Below are 16340 nucleotides of genomic sequence, written 5' to 3' on the forward strand. Positions count from 1 at the left end.
TATAAAGAGGATCATTCGAAATCGTTACTTACATGTAATATGACTACACTGCACAGAATGGGTCCCTTCAACACGATGATAAATTTGAAATTACACTTCCAACTCCCACCAGAATCAGCGAATGTAAGAAAGACTAAGTTTTGTATAAGGAAATGAGAGATGAACTTCTTGGTAGTGTACCAGCCATAAGAATGAAAGTCAAAAAATGCGTTCTTGCAGAGCTCTCAGATATTCATATCTTCATATCGTGATTGTTCGCAATGGTAGAATGTTTTGATATGAAGACTAATGGGAATCAGGCAGCCATGATTACCGTCTTGAAAATGGTACACTTTCGACGCAACGATGCTCAAAGTAAAATAAGAAACATGCTGTGACTGAAGGTCTGGAGTTTTATACATTCCAATTAGAAGTACCGCAGTAGAGCCACAATGGGGAAAAGCAACGGTTCGTAACATTTTCCAATCGGTTCTAAATCATATCCTTACCCATTTTCCTGTAATGAATTTTAGCAATCTTGTGCATTCCTTAAATCGAAAGAATTGTTTAGGGCGGCTTGCAATCAATTACTTGGAATACAATCAAATCTTTATTAGCTTATTTGTCATCCAAATCATCCAACTCGCGAGTAACATCTCTTACATTCTAGTGACCACAGAAACATTATAGACTCCCGAAGAAAAACAAAATTTTAAAAAATGTTTTTGGGCCCTGCAACGCACTAACACCCTTATAACACACCGTCTTCGAGCAAAATGGCTTAATAAAGTTTGTGACGGAGTTTTAAAGTTTTTTGGCTTTTAGGTATGCCGCATGATTGTTACTCTTCTCTTAGCTTGACTAAAGTGCAGGAAAGACTATGGTTGGCGAAATTGTTTAATATGCTTAAGACAAGCTGGACACGTCCAGTTATTACAATATTTATTAAAGCCTTGCTTAGTATTGTGAGTGCAATAACAGATTGATTCGCAAGCTTGATAAAGCTCACAACATTACTGATCAAAGTAAAAGTTCGAAAAATCAGTTGTGGATAACTTCTCAAAGTCCATGAACCTATAAAGGAAATTTACAACATATTTCAGGGCCGGATTAAGGATACAGGCTACTTACAAATGGTGGAAAAATAGAAATTTTCAATTACTTTATTAAACTCTCTCCTGATTACGTTGATAAATACATTACAAGGTTTCAAGTGAAAAGTGACTTACATATACCAAATTGTAAAGTAACAGTCATGTATGCCGCCACGCCCCCTTTATTTCTGTTACAGAAACCAGTTTTATTTCGAAAAGATCTGAACTTTCTGTTTGCAGCGATTATACGAATGATGCAATATGTAAATGATTATCTTTGCTAGTATTTACTTTTGTTTCACTGAAGCAGTTTTTTCACGTTTTACTGAAACTTTGTTGTCCAAGTAATACATACATTTATTGAAGTACATATCCTTTAGTGTGCAATAAATACAAACCATACCACGCATCAAGAAATTCTATACAAGGAAATTCCGTGGTAATCACTTCACAAACATAGCAAGCCACACTATTGAAAGTAACCTATGTATCAATTCTTCAGGGAAGAAATTCCCACATGGCACGCCTCCTGGTGATAATTCTTGTGTAAACAATGACGCTGTTTTTAGAGGATTATTTGTTATTTATGTGGGCATCTTATCTTATTTGATAAAGGTAGTGGCGAAATGTAAACAATATGATGGTGTATGTTCTTGTTGTGATGCAGCTCTCCATACTACTCTATCCTGTGCAAGCTTCTTCATCTCCCAGTACCTACTGCAGCCTACATGCTTCTGAATCTGCTTAGTGTATTCATCTCTTGGTCTCCCTCTACGATTTTTACCCTCCACGCTGCCCTCCAATACTAAATTGGTGATCCCTCGATGTCTCAGAACATGTTCTACCAACCAATCCCTTCTTCTAGTCAAGTTGTGCCACAAGCTCCTCTTCTCTCCAATTCTATTCAATACCTCCTCATTAGTTATGTGATCTACCCATCTAATCTTCAGCATTCTTCTGTAGCACCACATTTCAAAAGTTTCTATTCTACTTTTTTTTCTGTCTAAACTATTTATCGTCCACGTTTCACTTCCATACATGGCTACACTCCACACAAATACTTTCAGAAACGCCTTCCTGACACTTAAATCTATACTAGATGTTAACAAATTTTTCTTCTTCAGAAACGCTTTCCTTGCCATTGCCAGTCTACATTTTATATCCTCTCTACTTCGACCATCATCAGTTATTTTGCTCCCCAAATAGCAAAACTCCTTTACTACTTTAAGTGTCTCATTTCCTAATCTAATTCCCTCAGCATCACCCGACTTAATTCGACTACATTCTATTATCCTCGTTTTACTTTTGTTGATGTTCATTTTATACCCTACTTTCAGGACACTGTCCATTCGGTTCAACTGCTCTTCCAAGTCCTTTGCTGTCTCTGACAGAATTACAATGTCATCGGCGAACCTCAAAGTTTTTATTTCTTCTCCATGTATTTTAATACCTACTTCGAACTTTTCTTTTGTTTCCTTTATTGCTTGCTCAATATACAGATTGAATAACATCGGGGATAGGCTACAACCCTATCTCACTCCCTTCCCAACCACTGCATCGCTTTCATACCCCTCGACTCTAATAACTGCCATCTGCTTTCTGTACAAATTGTAAATAGCCTTTCGCTCCCTGTATTTTACCCCTGCCACCATCGGAATTTGAAAGAGAGTATTCCAATCAACATTGTCAAAAGCTTTCTCTAAGTCTACAAACGCTAGAAACTTAGGTTTGCCTTTCCTTAATCTTTCTTCTAAGATAAGTCGTAGGGTCAGTATTGCCTCACGTGTTCGAACATTTCTATGGAATCCAAACTGATCTTCCCCGAGGTCGGCTTCTATCAGTTTTTCCATTCGTCTGTAAAGAATTCGCGTTAGTGTTTTGCAGATGTGACTTATTAACCTGATAGTTCGGTAATTTTCACATCTGTCAACACTGCTTTCTTTGGGACTGGAATTACTATATTCTTCTTGAAGTCTGAGGGTATTTCGCCTGTCTCATAAATGTTGCTCACCAGATGGTAGAGTTTTATCAGGACTGGCTCTCCCAAGGCTGTCAGTAGTTCTAATGGAATGTTGTGTACTTCGGGGGCCTTGTTTCGACTCAGGTCCTTCAGAGCTCTGTCAAACTCTTCGCGCTGTATCGTATCTCCCATTTCATCTTCATCTACATCCTCTTCCATTTCCATAATACTGTCCTCAAGTACATCGCCCTTGTATAGATCCTCTATATAATCCATCCACCATTCTGCTTTCCCTTCTTTGCTTAGAACTGGGTTTCCATCAAAGCTCCTGATATTCATGAAAGTGGTTCTCCTTTCTCCGAAGGTCTCTTGAATTTTCCTGTAGGCAGTATCTATCTTACCGCTAGTGTGATAAGCCTCTACATCCTTACATTTGTCCTCTAGCCATCCCTGCTTAGCCATTTTGCACTTCCTGTTGATCTCATTTTTGAGACGTTTGTATTCCTTTTTGCCCGCTTCATTTACTGCATTTCTATATTTTCATCAATTTAATTCAATACCTATTCTGTTACCCAAGGGTTTCTACTAGCCCTCGTCTTTTTACCTATTTGATCCTCTGCTGCCTTCTCAATTTCATCCCTCAAAGCTACCCATTCTTCTTCTACTGTACTTCTTTCCCCCATTCCTGTCAGTTGTTCCCATATGCTCTCCCTGAAACTCTCTACAACCTCTGGTTCTTTCAGTTTGTCCATGTCCCATTTCCTTAATTCTCATTTTTTGCAGTTTCTTCAATTTTAATCTACAGTTCATAACCAATAGATTGTGGGCAGAGTACACATCTACCCCTGGAAATGTCTTACAATTTAAAACCTGGTTCCTAAATCTCTGTCTTACCATTATATAATCTATCTGATATCTTCTAGTATATCCAGGATTCCATGTATACAACCTTCTTTTATGATTCTTGAACCAAGTGTTAGCTATTTCTTAGCCCAATCCATATTGACCTACTGTTTCCTTCTCTCCCTTTTCCTACTCTCGCATTCCAGTCACCCATGACTATTAAATTTTCCTCTCCCTTCACTACCTGAATAATTTCTTTTATCTCATCATTCATTTCATCAATTTATTCGTCATCTGCAGAGCTAGTTGGCATATAAACATGTACTACTGTAGTATGCGTGTGCTTCATGTTCATCTTGACCACAATAATGCGTTCACTATGCTGTTTGTAGCAGCTTACCCATACTCCTATTTTTTTATTCATTATTAAACCTACTCCTGCATTACCCCTATTTGATTTTGTATTTATAAATCTGTAATCACCTGACCAAAAATCTTGTTTCTTCTGCCACCGAACTTCACTAATTCCCACTATATCTAACTTTAACCTATTCATTTCACTTTTTAAATTTTCTAACCTACCTGCCCGATTAAGGGATCTGACATTCCACGCTCCGATCCGTAGAACGCCAGTTTTCTTTCTCCTGATAACGACTTCCTCTTGAGTAGTCCCCGCCCGGAGATCCGAATGGGAGACTATTTTACCTCCGGAATATTTTACCCAAGAGGACGCCATCATCATTTAATCATACAGTAAAGCTACAAGCCCTCGGGAAAAATTACGGCTGTAGTTTCCCCTTGCTTTCAGCCGTTCGCAGTACCAGAACAGCAAGCCCATTTTGGTTAGTGTTACAAAGCCAGATCAGTCAATCATCCACACTGTTGCCCCTGCAACTACGGAAAAGGCTGCTGCCCCTCTTCAGGAACCACACGTTTGTCTGGCCTCTCAACAGATACCGCTCCGTTGGTGTAGGCTGTCTGGAAATAACTGAACAACAAAGTAGCAGGAGGGGTTTAGCGTCAAAATTAGTTGTTCTGTGTAGATCCTGCAATAAATCTAATTCGAAAATGACTTCGAACATTGTGCATAATTCATATGAAGTGAATTTGAAGTTAGTGTATGCAATGTGTGCAATAGGAAAAGGAAAAACGGCTGCTCAAATGTTTTGTGGTTTGATGGACCTTCCTCGTCCTGCCAGTAGGTTCTGCAAGTACATAGAAATAATTTTAGGTGCCTTGACGGTTGTGTGTAAAGCATCTATGAAACGTGCAGTAGAAGAAACTGTACATATTAATGGAACCAGGGACATTGCTGTAGCACTTGATCGGACATGTCAAAGTCGAGGACATCGTTACTTGTATGGTGTTGTAAGTGCTACATTTCTGGAAAATGGAAAAGTTTTTGATGTTGAGTGCTTATCTAAATACTGTGTGAGTGTGTGGGTTTTATTTTGTCAAGCTGCACAATGGACTGATCCAATAAGTATGCTTTGGCTTCTGCAAGAAACGATTTCCACCTAACACTACTACAGAAGTCAGACATACGCTCCTAATGTACCAACAAGAACTGCTTGAAAAACATCCAGCAACAAATATCGTCTGGAGTCGTCCGCTGTAAGGAGAGACACAAAAATATTCATACATAACTAGAGGGATACTTGGGTAAAGGAGTATTGCTAGTTAGTGTAAGAAAAACACTAAACGAGTGAAAAATATTATTTATTGCAACAAAAAAAATTCTGAGATATCGAATGATACATTTTTTTATAAGAAAATTAATGAATTTCCGGGTTATTTTTGGAACAGTAGATTGCCTCTTATGGATAGGAATGCTATTATTTTACAAAGTATGGAAAGGTTCTTTTCTCCCTTTTCTTTAAGAATGTTATTTACTCGGCAGAATGGCTGAGGGCCGCACCTACACAACTTTAACTTTTCTAGGTACGGTCAAGGCTGTCGCATGAGAAATGTAAAGGAGTGTACTGTTATGGAGGACAGATTGGGCTCGCATACGCTGTTGCGCACAATACCGTGAGCTGCGACGACTGCTGCCTGCGCCGTTCGCTGCTGACAATTAACACAACTATCTCTTTCTATCTGGATTGACCTTCGCCGATCAAACTCTCCATATGCCTTGATGAAGTCAAGGTCTCCTATTCGCCCCTAGTCTAACTATTGGCGTGGTACACCAGTCAGATAACCAGACCACCGCGATGCCACTCAATACTCGTTTGCAGGCGTTTAACTAGTACTCTGTCTGTGTTCACACCACACAATAAGTGTGGTGGCCAACACAGTGAACAATGCTTAATCGCAAGGACTCAATATAGAGTATCACTCCAATTCGCTAACGACAGAGGTGCTCTCCCAGTGAAGTACTGAGGAGAGACTTTGTTGCTCGCTCTTTGCGTACATGTACGAGCGCACTCGCTCTCGTTACGTGTTCCCGCTCAAAGAGCGACAGCGGACTATCCCTTTTTCTGGATACGTTGCAAGGGTTTATCATTCGCTGTCTTCCCTCACTCCTCTGGCTGTTTGCGTCAGAAATATTCCGCCAATCAGCGTTGCTCTTTTAAATGGGAGAATGGCGTTTCGTTTAAATCGACCAATGCGGAAATCTGTAGCATCTCCGTTAGGCGTATACTGTCCTCCTGTGAGAACTCCATAACTACGCAGTCAGTCCGTGAAAAAATTCGTCTTCTGGGCGCTCCCACACAATGTAGCGGATTTTGCATTTAAGTCGAACACGGGGTTCACTATCCTTTCGCTCTGGCGGGCAAAAGCTGTCTTGTCTCTGGGCGGACGCTTCGGCCGAAGTAGGTATGTTGTTGACCCAGCCCTATGAAGGGACAGTCTTCCCAGCAGGCTGGTTTCCTCTTTGGAACGAAAATTCCTGTGACCGTCATGTTGTATACGCCATCCTCGACTTTTTCAGTCTCGGTGTGCACTTGCGTTTTACTTATTCTATTTGCATATCACTTTCATGGATTCATACAAAGCTGACTCTACCTTATCGAGTTTGGGTTCGAATGAAGCGTCTTGATGTGCAGAATACGATTGTGAGAACGGAATGTGTAAGAAATGATGGTCAAGAGATCACGCCACCTTACAACTGCCACACCTGCCACAGTAACACTGAAGGACATAGTGATCATCAGTGTTCTAAGAATTATGACGGTTACAGCGGAGGTATGGAGTATGATGGCCCTCTAAATATATTTCATAGGTCGGTGCCCGTTTATAATGTTAGATATACAAAGTACCTAGGCGATGGGGACTCTAAAGCTTTCAATAAAATTAATGAGTTGAATGTTTACAGTGATACCTTAGTAACAAAACTGAAGTGTTATGGACATGTGCAATAAAGGATGGGTGCTTCATTGAGGATGCTACGAAGAGAAACGAAAGGAAAGTTACTACATGATGGAAAATCTCTGTCTGGCAGAGGCAGATTGACAGAAACTGAAATAGACATTCTTCAGAGCTATTATAGGCTGGCCATTAGACCAACTGCACTTCTGAATGATGTTACAGCATTGAGGAAAGCTGTATGGGCCACCTACTTTCTTAAGTTGTTAACAGATGACCAACGAGTTTACGGACTTCGCCCTAAAGGTGCAGATGTTTGGTGTGGTTATTAAAAAGCAAAATAAAGTGATCAAATATACCATCATAAGCATTCTCTTCCTCAGCCTGTTATGAATGAAATAAAAGCAATTTTTAGAGACTGACTGACCCTGTTTTGCTTAGTAAATGTCATCAAGGGGGCACTCAGAATACAAATGAAGGTTTCAACCATTGCATATGGGAAAGATTACCCAAGAATGGTTTTGTAGTACTAAATACATTAAAAGTTGGTATACTAGCTGCAGTGACATATTTCAATGATGGTGTGAGAGGAAGGTTGTAAGTTCTGAGACATTTAGGCATAAAATGTGGCTCTAATATGAAAGATCAATTGCTTGCGTGTGACAGCCAATGGGTGCATGAAGCTGAAAGAATCGCTCTTGAAGTTACCAAAAGAGCAAGAAGTGCTAGAAGGGATGCCAAAAGGAAGCTTGAAGATTAAGAAATGCTGCAGCATGAAGACTATGTTTCAGGAATTTTCTGAGCCACAGTCTAATTGGACTCATATCTTCATTCGCAGTTTCCCGCAAGTCGTATTTTTCAGAATTCAGGTACAAATTTCTCCTAAAGCTTATAAAGCCTTGCTCTAACTTTTTTCTGTAACTTCCAATAGTCCATACTTATGTGGTAGGCCTAAGCTTTATTGCAGAATCAACTAAATTATATAAAAATAACATTTTGTTAGGAAAAAATAAAAAAATTAAATGTAAGATGTGATATCTTTTATCCTTATAATAGGTAGAATTAAATAGGTCTAATACCTCAGCCATCATGTCATTCATATTTGGTAAAAATTATGTCTCCTTCAAATGTATAACACCTGATTAAATGGTACCCCAGCTGAGGAAGCGTTTTGGAAAAAAATGCATCACTTTGTTTGTAATCTTTTTTCTAACCCTACGCAGGATCGAGAATATGCAAAATACTTCTAATTTGTTTAGAAAGTGTGCTGCATTACCTGATATCAACAAAAAATCTGCAAAACATATACATTATATACAGTGCCTGAAAGAAGTAGGTGTTGATTTTTACATAATACCGAGCCAGATAGATACCCTGTATGCTTAAGGGGAAGGAGGGGCAAGGATGGAGTGGCTTAGGGGAGCTCTAGACCTGTGCCTCCAGGTGGACGGGTAGTCTCCACTCTGATAAAGTCCTCAGCTGGCAATCTAACAAGAATTATTCAATATACCCTCATCAATATAAGATTACATGTGACCACAAGAAAGAAACAAATTTCTTTGTTTATAGCATCCACCATCTTCGTAAATGAGTATGTTAGTTTTAGAATAGAAACTCCAGTATAGTGTTGAACAGAAGTGTTCTGCAGCTTCATGTCTGCTACTGGGTGATTGTGTCGTGAGGAAGCAATATGAGTTGTTCGACGGAATTTCGATGCCGTTTACGTGTCAATACCCACTCCCAATCCAGCGGAAAACTTAGTAAACTACGTAATCGTATAATAGAATAATATATTCGTTTCATGTCATCGGGTTCCATCTATTTATAAATTCCGTATGCGTGAACTCGGGTAGAACTTTATGCCCACAATAACAGGCTGGTTACTTAAACAATTTTGCGCACTGTGGGATACACTCACCGCTCGCCCCTTCTTTTGTTCGTTGCTTTTATCACTTGTCTATTGTTCTAGAGTTGAACCGTTAATACATGTGGCAGTATTGTTTAGAGCGTTGTAATGTGCAGCGTATTCCCAAATTGGGTTTTGTTATTCCGATCAGTAAGTTTGTAACTCATATTTGAGCTTCACTTCTCGTTCTCAGGACTCGAATGGAATCTCATCGGGTGAAAAAGTTTTCCGGTGGTGCCAGCAAAAGAAAAGGTTAGGAAGAAGCATCCAAAATTTGTGTAGAAACTGCCTAAAGTGTCTTCGTATTTTATGATGAAAGATTACTACAGTACTAACGTTAATGAAGTCTGTACTGAACCTGAACCTCCTGGACCTATGCCTGCTTCTTCTAAGAAGTATTTGACAAGCTCCGGCGAATCTTAAATTGCTGTGGAGCAGTAATTTGTAAGTGAGGCGCTGATGAATGTGAATATTGAACCAGGTGTTCATGAAACCGAAACCAGTGGCAGTAGTGATAGTGAATTAGTGAAGTCCCCAACACTAGAAAAAAATTCGTTGAAACGGAAAAACATGAAAAACTAATTAGTGTTCCTTTGTTAAGCGAAAGACTTAAGACTATTTTAAGAACAATTTAGATGATTTAAGTACATGTGAACGTGTCTACAAACCACAAAAGAGGTACACATCCAAAAATTTCTTCTTTAGGAAACTGTTAAATGGAGAGAAAAACGAAATAGAATGGGTGTTGTATTCCCATTCGACTGGAATTGTATTTTGTATTTTCTGTAAATTATTCAGCGACAGCATGGACTTAGACAACACGCGTACTCCATCTTCTCCTGTGGATTTCTTAACTGGGTAAAGGACGAAAAAAAGTGACATTTCATGAAAACAGCGCTAATCATCGCAAAAATTCAGTGAAGTGGCTTCTGGGATCGAAGAACGAGTGACGTATCGACAGTGAACTGCAGCATATGATTGAAACAGAGGAAATTATTGGCAAGAAGTGCTTCGGCGAGTGGTAGAAGTAGTTGAACGTTTGGAAATAAGAGGACTTGTTTTCCGTGGTGATAACGAAATTTTTGGAGCCCAAAATCAGTGTAACTATTTAGGTTCTCTTGAACTAGTTGGTCATTTTGACCCATTTTTGAAACAACACATCCACGAGCATAGCTCTAAAGGCCGTGACCATCAGTCACATTTGTCCAAGACTGTGAAGAATGCATCGGCCTTAGGGGAATCAAGGTGTTGAATAAAAAAGTTGGCGAAATTCAGACGGCAAGATACTGCGGACTAATTGTTAATTCAACTATAGACATTGCACATGAAGATCAAGTAGCCTTAGTAGCAAGATATTGTTTCGAGGGGAGAGTGCGCGAGATTTGTGTGCTTTGTTCCCAAACAGTCATAGAGGAGAAGTCTTACGAAGGATATCCTAGCTCTCTTTTGAATATACAATATTATGAAGGAGACTCTCGTTCGCAATCCTATGACAACATGAGTGGGAAATATTTGGGTCTAAGTACAAAGGTGAAGGATTTCAATTCATTAGCTTCTTATGTGCGCTGTGTTGGGCACTCGCTAAACCTCGCGGTCAAAAACTGTGCAACAAACGAATCGTTAGAATAAGCAGATTTTTTAAGGCTTACGTGACTTCTTTGTAACTTTTCATTGGCACGTTCTTGTGAAGGACAATGAGCGACGTAGGACATTGTCCAATACTATGTGGTCTTGCAGTGAGGAAGCAGAATCAGCTGATCGTCAGAATTTCGATGTGGTTTACGTGTCACTTGAAGAAATTGTCGAGAACAAAGAAGAAAAGGCAGTGACAAAAAAAGAGACAGAAACGCTTGGGAAAACTTGCGACAGCTATATTGGTTATTCTCTGGGAAGGTATGTTGTCTCAAATGGACAAAATTAACAGATATTTGCAAAGGCCTGGACTGGACAGAGTTGGCGGGTGTCGAGCGTTCCATCATTGGTTCCGTTTTTCCGCCGTGTTAGGGAAGGCTTTGATGAATATGAAAACCAAGCTAGGCTCTGGAATGAGCATGTGAACATAGCGACGGTAGGGAACGCAAAATAAAAATATGCCCTGATCGAGAAAAATCAGAACTGAGCAGACGTGATAAATTTGATGTGGCACTTATTACAGTTGTTGATAAACTACAAGCAGAACTTAAAAAGCGATAAAAGAAGTACTGTGAAGTAGTTGAATTTTTCCTACCTTTAGTAAAGCAAGAAACTAAAGTACTGTTACCAGAAACGTCAAAACTCTGAAAAATACCGACGTGACTTCCATGAAAAACGTTTCCGTTGTGAAATTCTTCATTTTAGTCAATATCTGTAGTGTTTCCCCAAAGAAAAGGCTGCCAAACATATCACCGTACTAATTATATGAATTAGTGGTTGAAAATTATCTTGATGTTTTTCCAGATGTCGTAATTGTTTACTCAATTTTCTTTCCGTACCAATTACGAACTGCGAAACTCAGAGAGGATTCTCCAAATTAGCCTCATCAAGAACAAACTACGTGCCACGGTGCAAGAAGAACGCGTTTCCGCTCTCGCCTTGTTATCAGTTGAACGTGAGGTTAACAATTCTCTTGACTTCCAGAACGTGATAGAGGACTTCCCTGGGACGAAAGAGAGAAAAAGAAATTTCTGTAGTACTCATTTCTTTATTTCTTTCGTTTATATCATAGAGTAATTTTGTGTATTTTTTAAAATGCGATTGGTAAGTTCTGTTACCTATAATATCATCTAGTGCACGGCGTAGTTGACGTCGTAAAAGTACATGGATTCCCTTACCTTTCCTACTGTACATTCATACACATGTATCACGTATACATGAATTAGGCAGAGGTCACACTTTTTTTCTAGCCTCGGACGCCCATATAGATTCCGGCCCTCCGCTGTGCTGTTCAGAGTTGAAGTATACCAGTGCGACCGACGAAAACTTCTCCAAGCCCGGAACTTTGCAGACATTCTACAAGCCCCAAGTCTAGTGAAAAATGTCAAAACACTCATCAACGCGCGTTCTGACCTTCCTAAATTGGAGATCGTACTGACTTAGGCCAACAGGGGTGCTGCACTTTGATAGCCTCCACCATTCCTTCCAAAACATACAAAATAATTTCACATACTGCACATGCGACTACAAAAATTACATACGATATTGCACTGCCTGTGATATTCCAAACGACAGTGTCAAGAAAAAAAAAAAAAAAAAGGAGGCACTACCGGACAAGCGACTTTAAAACAAAATGTCGCTGCTGTATGGGATAGTACAGGTTGTAGACGCACAGTTGAAAAACATGGAAGTTTGGCTGTGAGGCGCGCTCAGATAGCCTACTGCGTAGGCGACCGCCCGCGATAAGCGGGAAATCAGGGTTCGGGTTCAAGTCAAAGTCTGGCGCAACTTTTCATTGTCGTCATTCCATTACATAGCTGACAGTTGTCCATGTTCGCAACTGTCAATATATTTCACGTGTGTTGGAAAAATTACACGTCTCAACACTGTATATGACTCGTGGTCGTGCACCGATTCCACTGAGCTGTTAAAAATGTCAGCTTTGTTATACGAGGTGCGTAAAATAAATAACGCAACGAATTTTATCTCGGTCAATTTCGGTTAAAAATGCGGAATTTGCTTAGGACATGATGGAATACGGCATCTGTAACTGAAGTGCGTGCCAACCATAGAGCTTCATTGAGTTTTTTGGCGGAAAACCAGAACTTAGTAGATACCCATAGGCGCTTGCAGAATGTCTACAGAGACCTGGCACTGAACAAAATCATTGCGAGTCATGGAGTGAACCGTTTGTGATCATCCCACCAATGTCGCTTAAAATCCGTTTGACCTCCCGCGAGCCGGCCGGTCGCACTCAACACTGTCTCTTGCAATTTTGGAACGTGCGGACACACTCATTCGATGTGATCATCGGACTACAATCAAACGCGTCGCTGCCCGACTGGATCCCCCCTGTTCGTAGTGCTGATACAATCGCCCACCATTTGGGGTATTCAAAGACGTGTGCCTGCTGATTTCCTCGCTGCCGAACAGAAGACCATAAAGAGCAACTATGGGCTATCTCTGCGGAATTACTTGCGCTTTACGAGTCTTATCGTGACAAATTTGTGTTGAACATCGCCACCGGTGATGAAACATGGGTACATCACTTGGAACCAGAAAAAAAACGGCAGTTCCTGGACTGGCGCCGCACCACCTCTCCTCTGAAGAAAAAGTTCAAAACCGCGTCTTCAGCCTGTAAAGTGAAGGCGACGCCATCTGGGACTCTGAAGGTGATATTCTGTTTGATATCCTTCCTCATAGTGCAACGACAAACTCTAAAGTGTACGGTGCTGTCCTCAGGAGATTGGAAGACTTAAGTGTGTTCGGGAGGGACCACAAAAACTCAAACGAACATCTCCCTCTCTATGACGACACAAGTCTGGGCGCCCGACAGGAGCTCACAAAACTTCGTTGGATATGTTCTCCCACATCCACCCTACAGCCCGAATCTCATACCTTGGTTCGCCGGCCACGGTGGCCATGCGGTTCTAGGCGCTGCAGTCCGGAATCGCGCGACTGCTACGGTCGCAGGTTCGAATCCTGCCTCGGGCATGCATGTGTGTGATGTCCTTAGGTTAGTTAGGTGTGTAGCTCTAAGTTCTAGAGGACTGATGACCTCCGATGTTAAGTCCCATAGTGCTCAGAGCCATCATACCTTGGTTCAAATGTCTCTGAGCGCTATGGACTTAACATCTGAGGTCATCAGTCCCCTAGAACTTAGAACTACTTAAACCTAACTAACCTAAGGACATCACACACATCCATTTGCGAGGCAGGATTCGAACCTGCGACCCTAGCGGTCGCTCCGTTCCAGACTGAAGCGCTTACAACCGCTCGGCCACTCCGGCCTGCGATCTCATACCTTCCGACTGCCATCGGTCTGGCCCAAAGGACGCGGTAGGTGGATGACAGGGAGATTATTGATACAGCAAGTCGTTGGACCCAACTTTGACCAGTATGGTGGTACCATGCGGGCATATAGGCCCTCTCAGTAAGGTGGTGTAAGACTGTCGAACTGAAGTGAGATTATGGTGAAACACAGGTTGTGCAGCCAAAAAGAGTGGCGAAAAATGTGGTGACGGTACTCACGACTCCAATCGATAAGCCTCGTTCCGAACACTCGTAGCGCAGCAAATGTATGGGTTGGCAGTACGAACTATAGCGAGGTCGGCTGGAGTCCACAGCTGTCAACCTATGGGCATCACGTGTGTGTCGAAAGCGATTGATCGCTGCCTCGTTAAATACCGAAGCACTGAGTTATGGCGGGCGTTTCTGTTCAGTGCACCAAGTCCTGCACAGTCTCCAGCAACCGCCGAGTCTACAAGCTGCAGTGTTCGTCCATCGTCTCCGAGACTTAGGCTCCGCAGGCGTCGTAGGCCAACTCTGAACTCTAAGTAGGCATCATTCAGAGGCACAGTGATAAGACTAATATTTTAGAAAATTTGTAATAATTTTTAACGTTTATTTGTGTTGGCCATTTCACAAGAAGAAGCATCACCTAAGTTATTTCTTCATATTTAATAAATATCATTTTACTACTAACTGCTGGGAATTTTTCCGACTGGAGATAACCTACACAGTTCTACTGCATTCCGAACAAAAAATTTGGTGTATAGGAATCCTTTCATAAAAAAATCTGTTGCATTGCTTAATGAACGCCCCTCGCATTTTGAACAGTAAATCTAACCATGTCCTCCGCTGGTCGCGCTTGAACTCATCAACAAATAAAAATTACAGTCAAAGTATCGCTACTGTAAGTGTTACTCATGAATTTGGACTAGAATGTCACCAGTGTCTCAGCGGCAACGTCAGATTGTTGTTGGTTTTTTGAGTTACATGCAGTTTATTCATTGAAATGTTCAAAATGGCTCTGAGCACTATGGGACTTAACATCTGAGATCATCAGTCCCCTAGAACTTAGAACTACTTAAACCTAACTAACCTATGGACATCACACAAAACCACGCCCGAGGAAGGATTCGAACCTGCGACTGTAGCGGTCGCGCGGTTCCAGACTGTACCGCCTAGAACCGCTCGGTCACCCTGGCCGGCTTGAAATGTTTAAAATTAGTGTTATGTGTTGTCACTCATTACAAACATAAGGAGAAACTAACCTCTGCAGACAGCTGTCGTAGTCAATTACCAAATCCTCTTCTGATAGCGCGGTTCAGTCTCCATTAGTTGATAAGATCGCATAAGAAATTTTGAAGGAGTTGAGTACCTTCATATCTCCCATCGTCAGTATTGAAAGTACCATTACATCTGTAGAGTGGGTGACCAGGCGTACTTTCTATCTTCGTTTCTCTTTTTCGTGCGATGTCATTCCATGTAATGCGTTTTTATTGTTATGGACGCTACTCATACGGAGGTCGTAATATTATTTGTGGCCTCTGAGTCTTCGCCATGGCGTCACCCTCAAGCCACGTACGGAGCAGTAACGCCACTTGGATGAGAAAAGCTATTCGCAGTTACTTTTCAGACTCTGCTGCACAACTGACAAAAGGCTCACTTCGTCGTCGTAGATTTCGCCAATAGCACGGAATCTGGTGTCGTCTACTGGTCAGACAGCTCCACACGCTACATTCGCGTCGGTCAACCCGATACTCAACGCCCACTAGTAGCCGTTCCGGCTTTTACGGCAGCCAGGCGGTCGAGGTTTTAAAAAACATTTTGATATAATAATTATTATTATACGAGGGTGGTTTGAAAAGTTCTCTGGATCACCACGAGAGGTCAGCGCTAGCGCAACGACTTGTTCATGTGATTATTCATTGGACTGTTGCCCGTAAACACATGCCACGTCAGTGCTCTTGGAAGACAGCTGTCGCGTTGACGTGGCTCTGTAGTGATTTGCGAAGATGGAAAAAAAATCGAGATTCGAGCAGTGATTAAGTACTTCGTAAATAAAGTTATGAACGCAAAGGACATTGCTGCAGATTTCCAGCATACACTGGGGGACTCTGCTCCTTCATATTCAACTGTTTCCAAGTGGACAAATGAATTTAAATTCGATCGGGAGAGCTTAGATGATGATGCGCGCAGTGGTTGGGCAAGATGTGTCACTAATCCAGAAATCATTGCAAAAGTTCACAAAATGATCATGGAGGATCGCCGATTGAAAATGCGTGAAATTGCTCAGGCTTGCCAGATGTCGTCTGAAAGGGTGTATCTAATT

This window comes from Schistocerca nitens, chromosome 8 (assembly GCF_023898315.1).
Source record: "Schistocerca nitens isolate TAMUIC-IGC-003100 chromosome 8, iqSchNite1.1, whole genome shotgun sequence".
Taxonomy (NCBI): Eukaryota; Metazoa; Arthropoda; class Insecta; order Orthoptera; family Acrididae; genus Schistocerca; species Schistocerca nitens.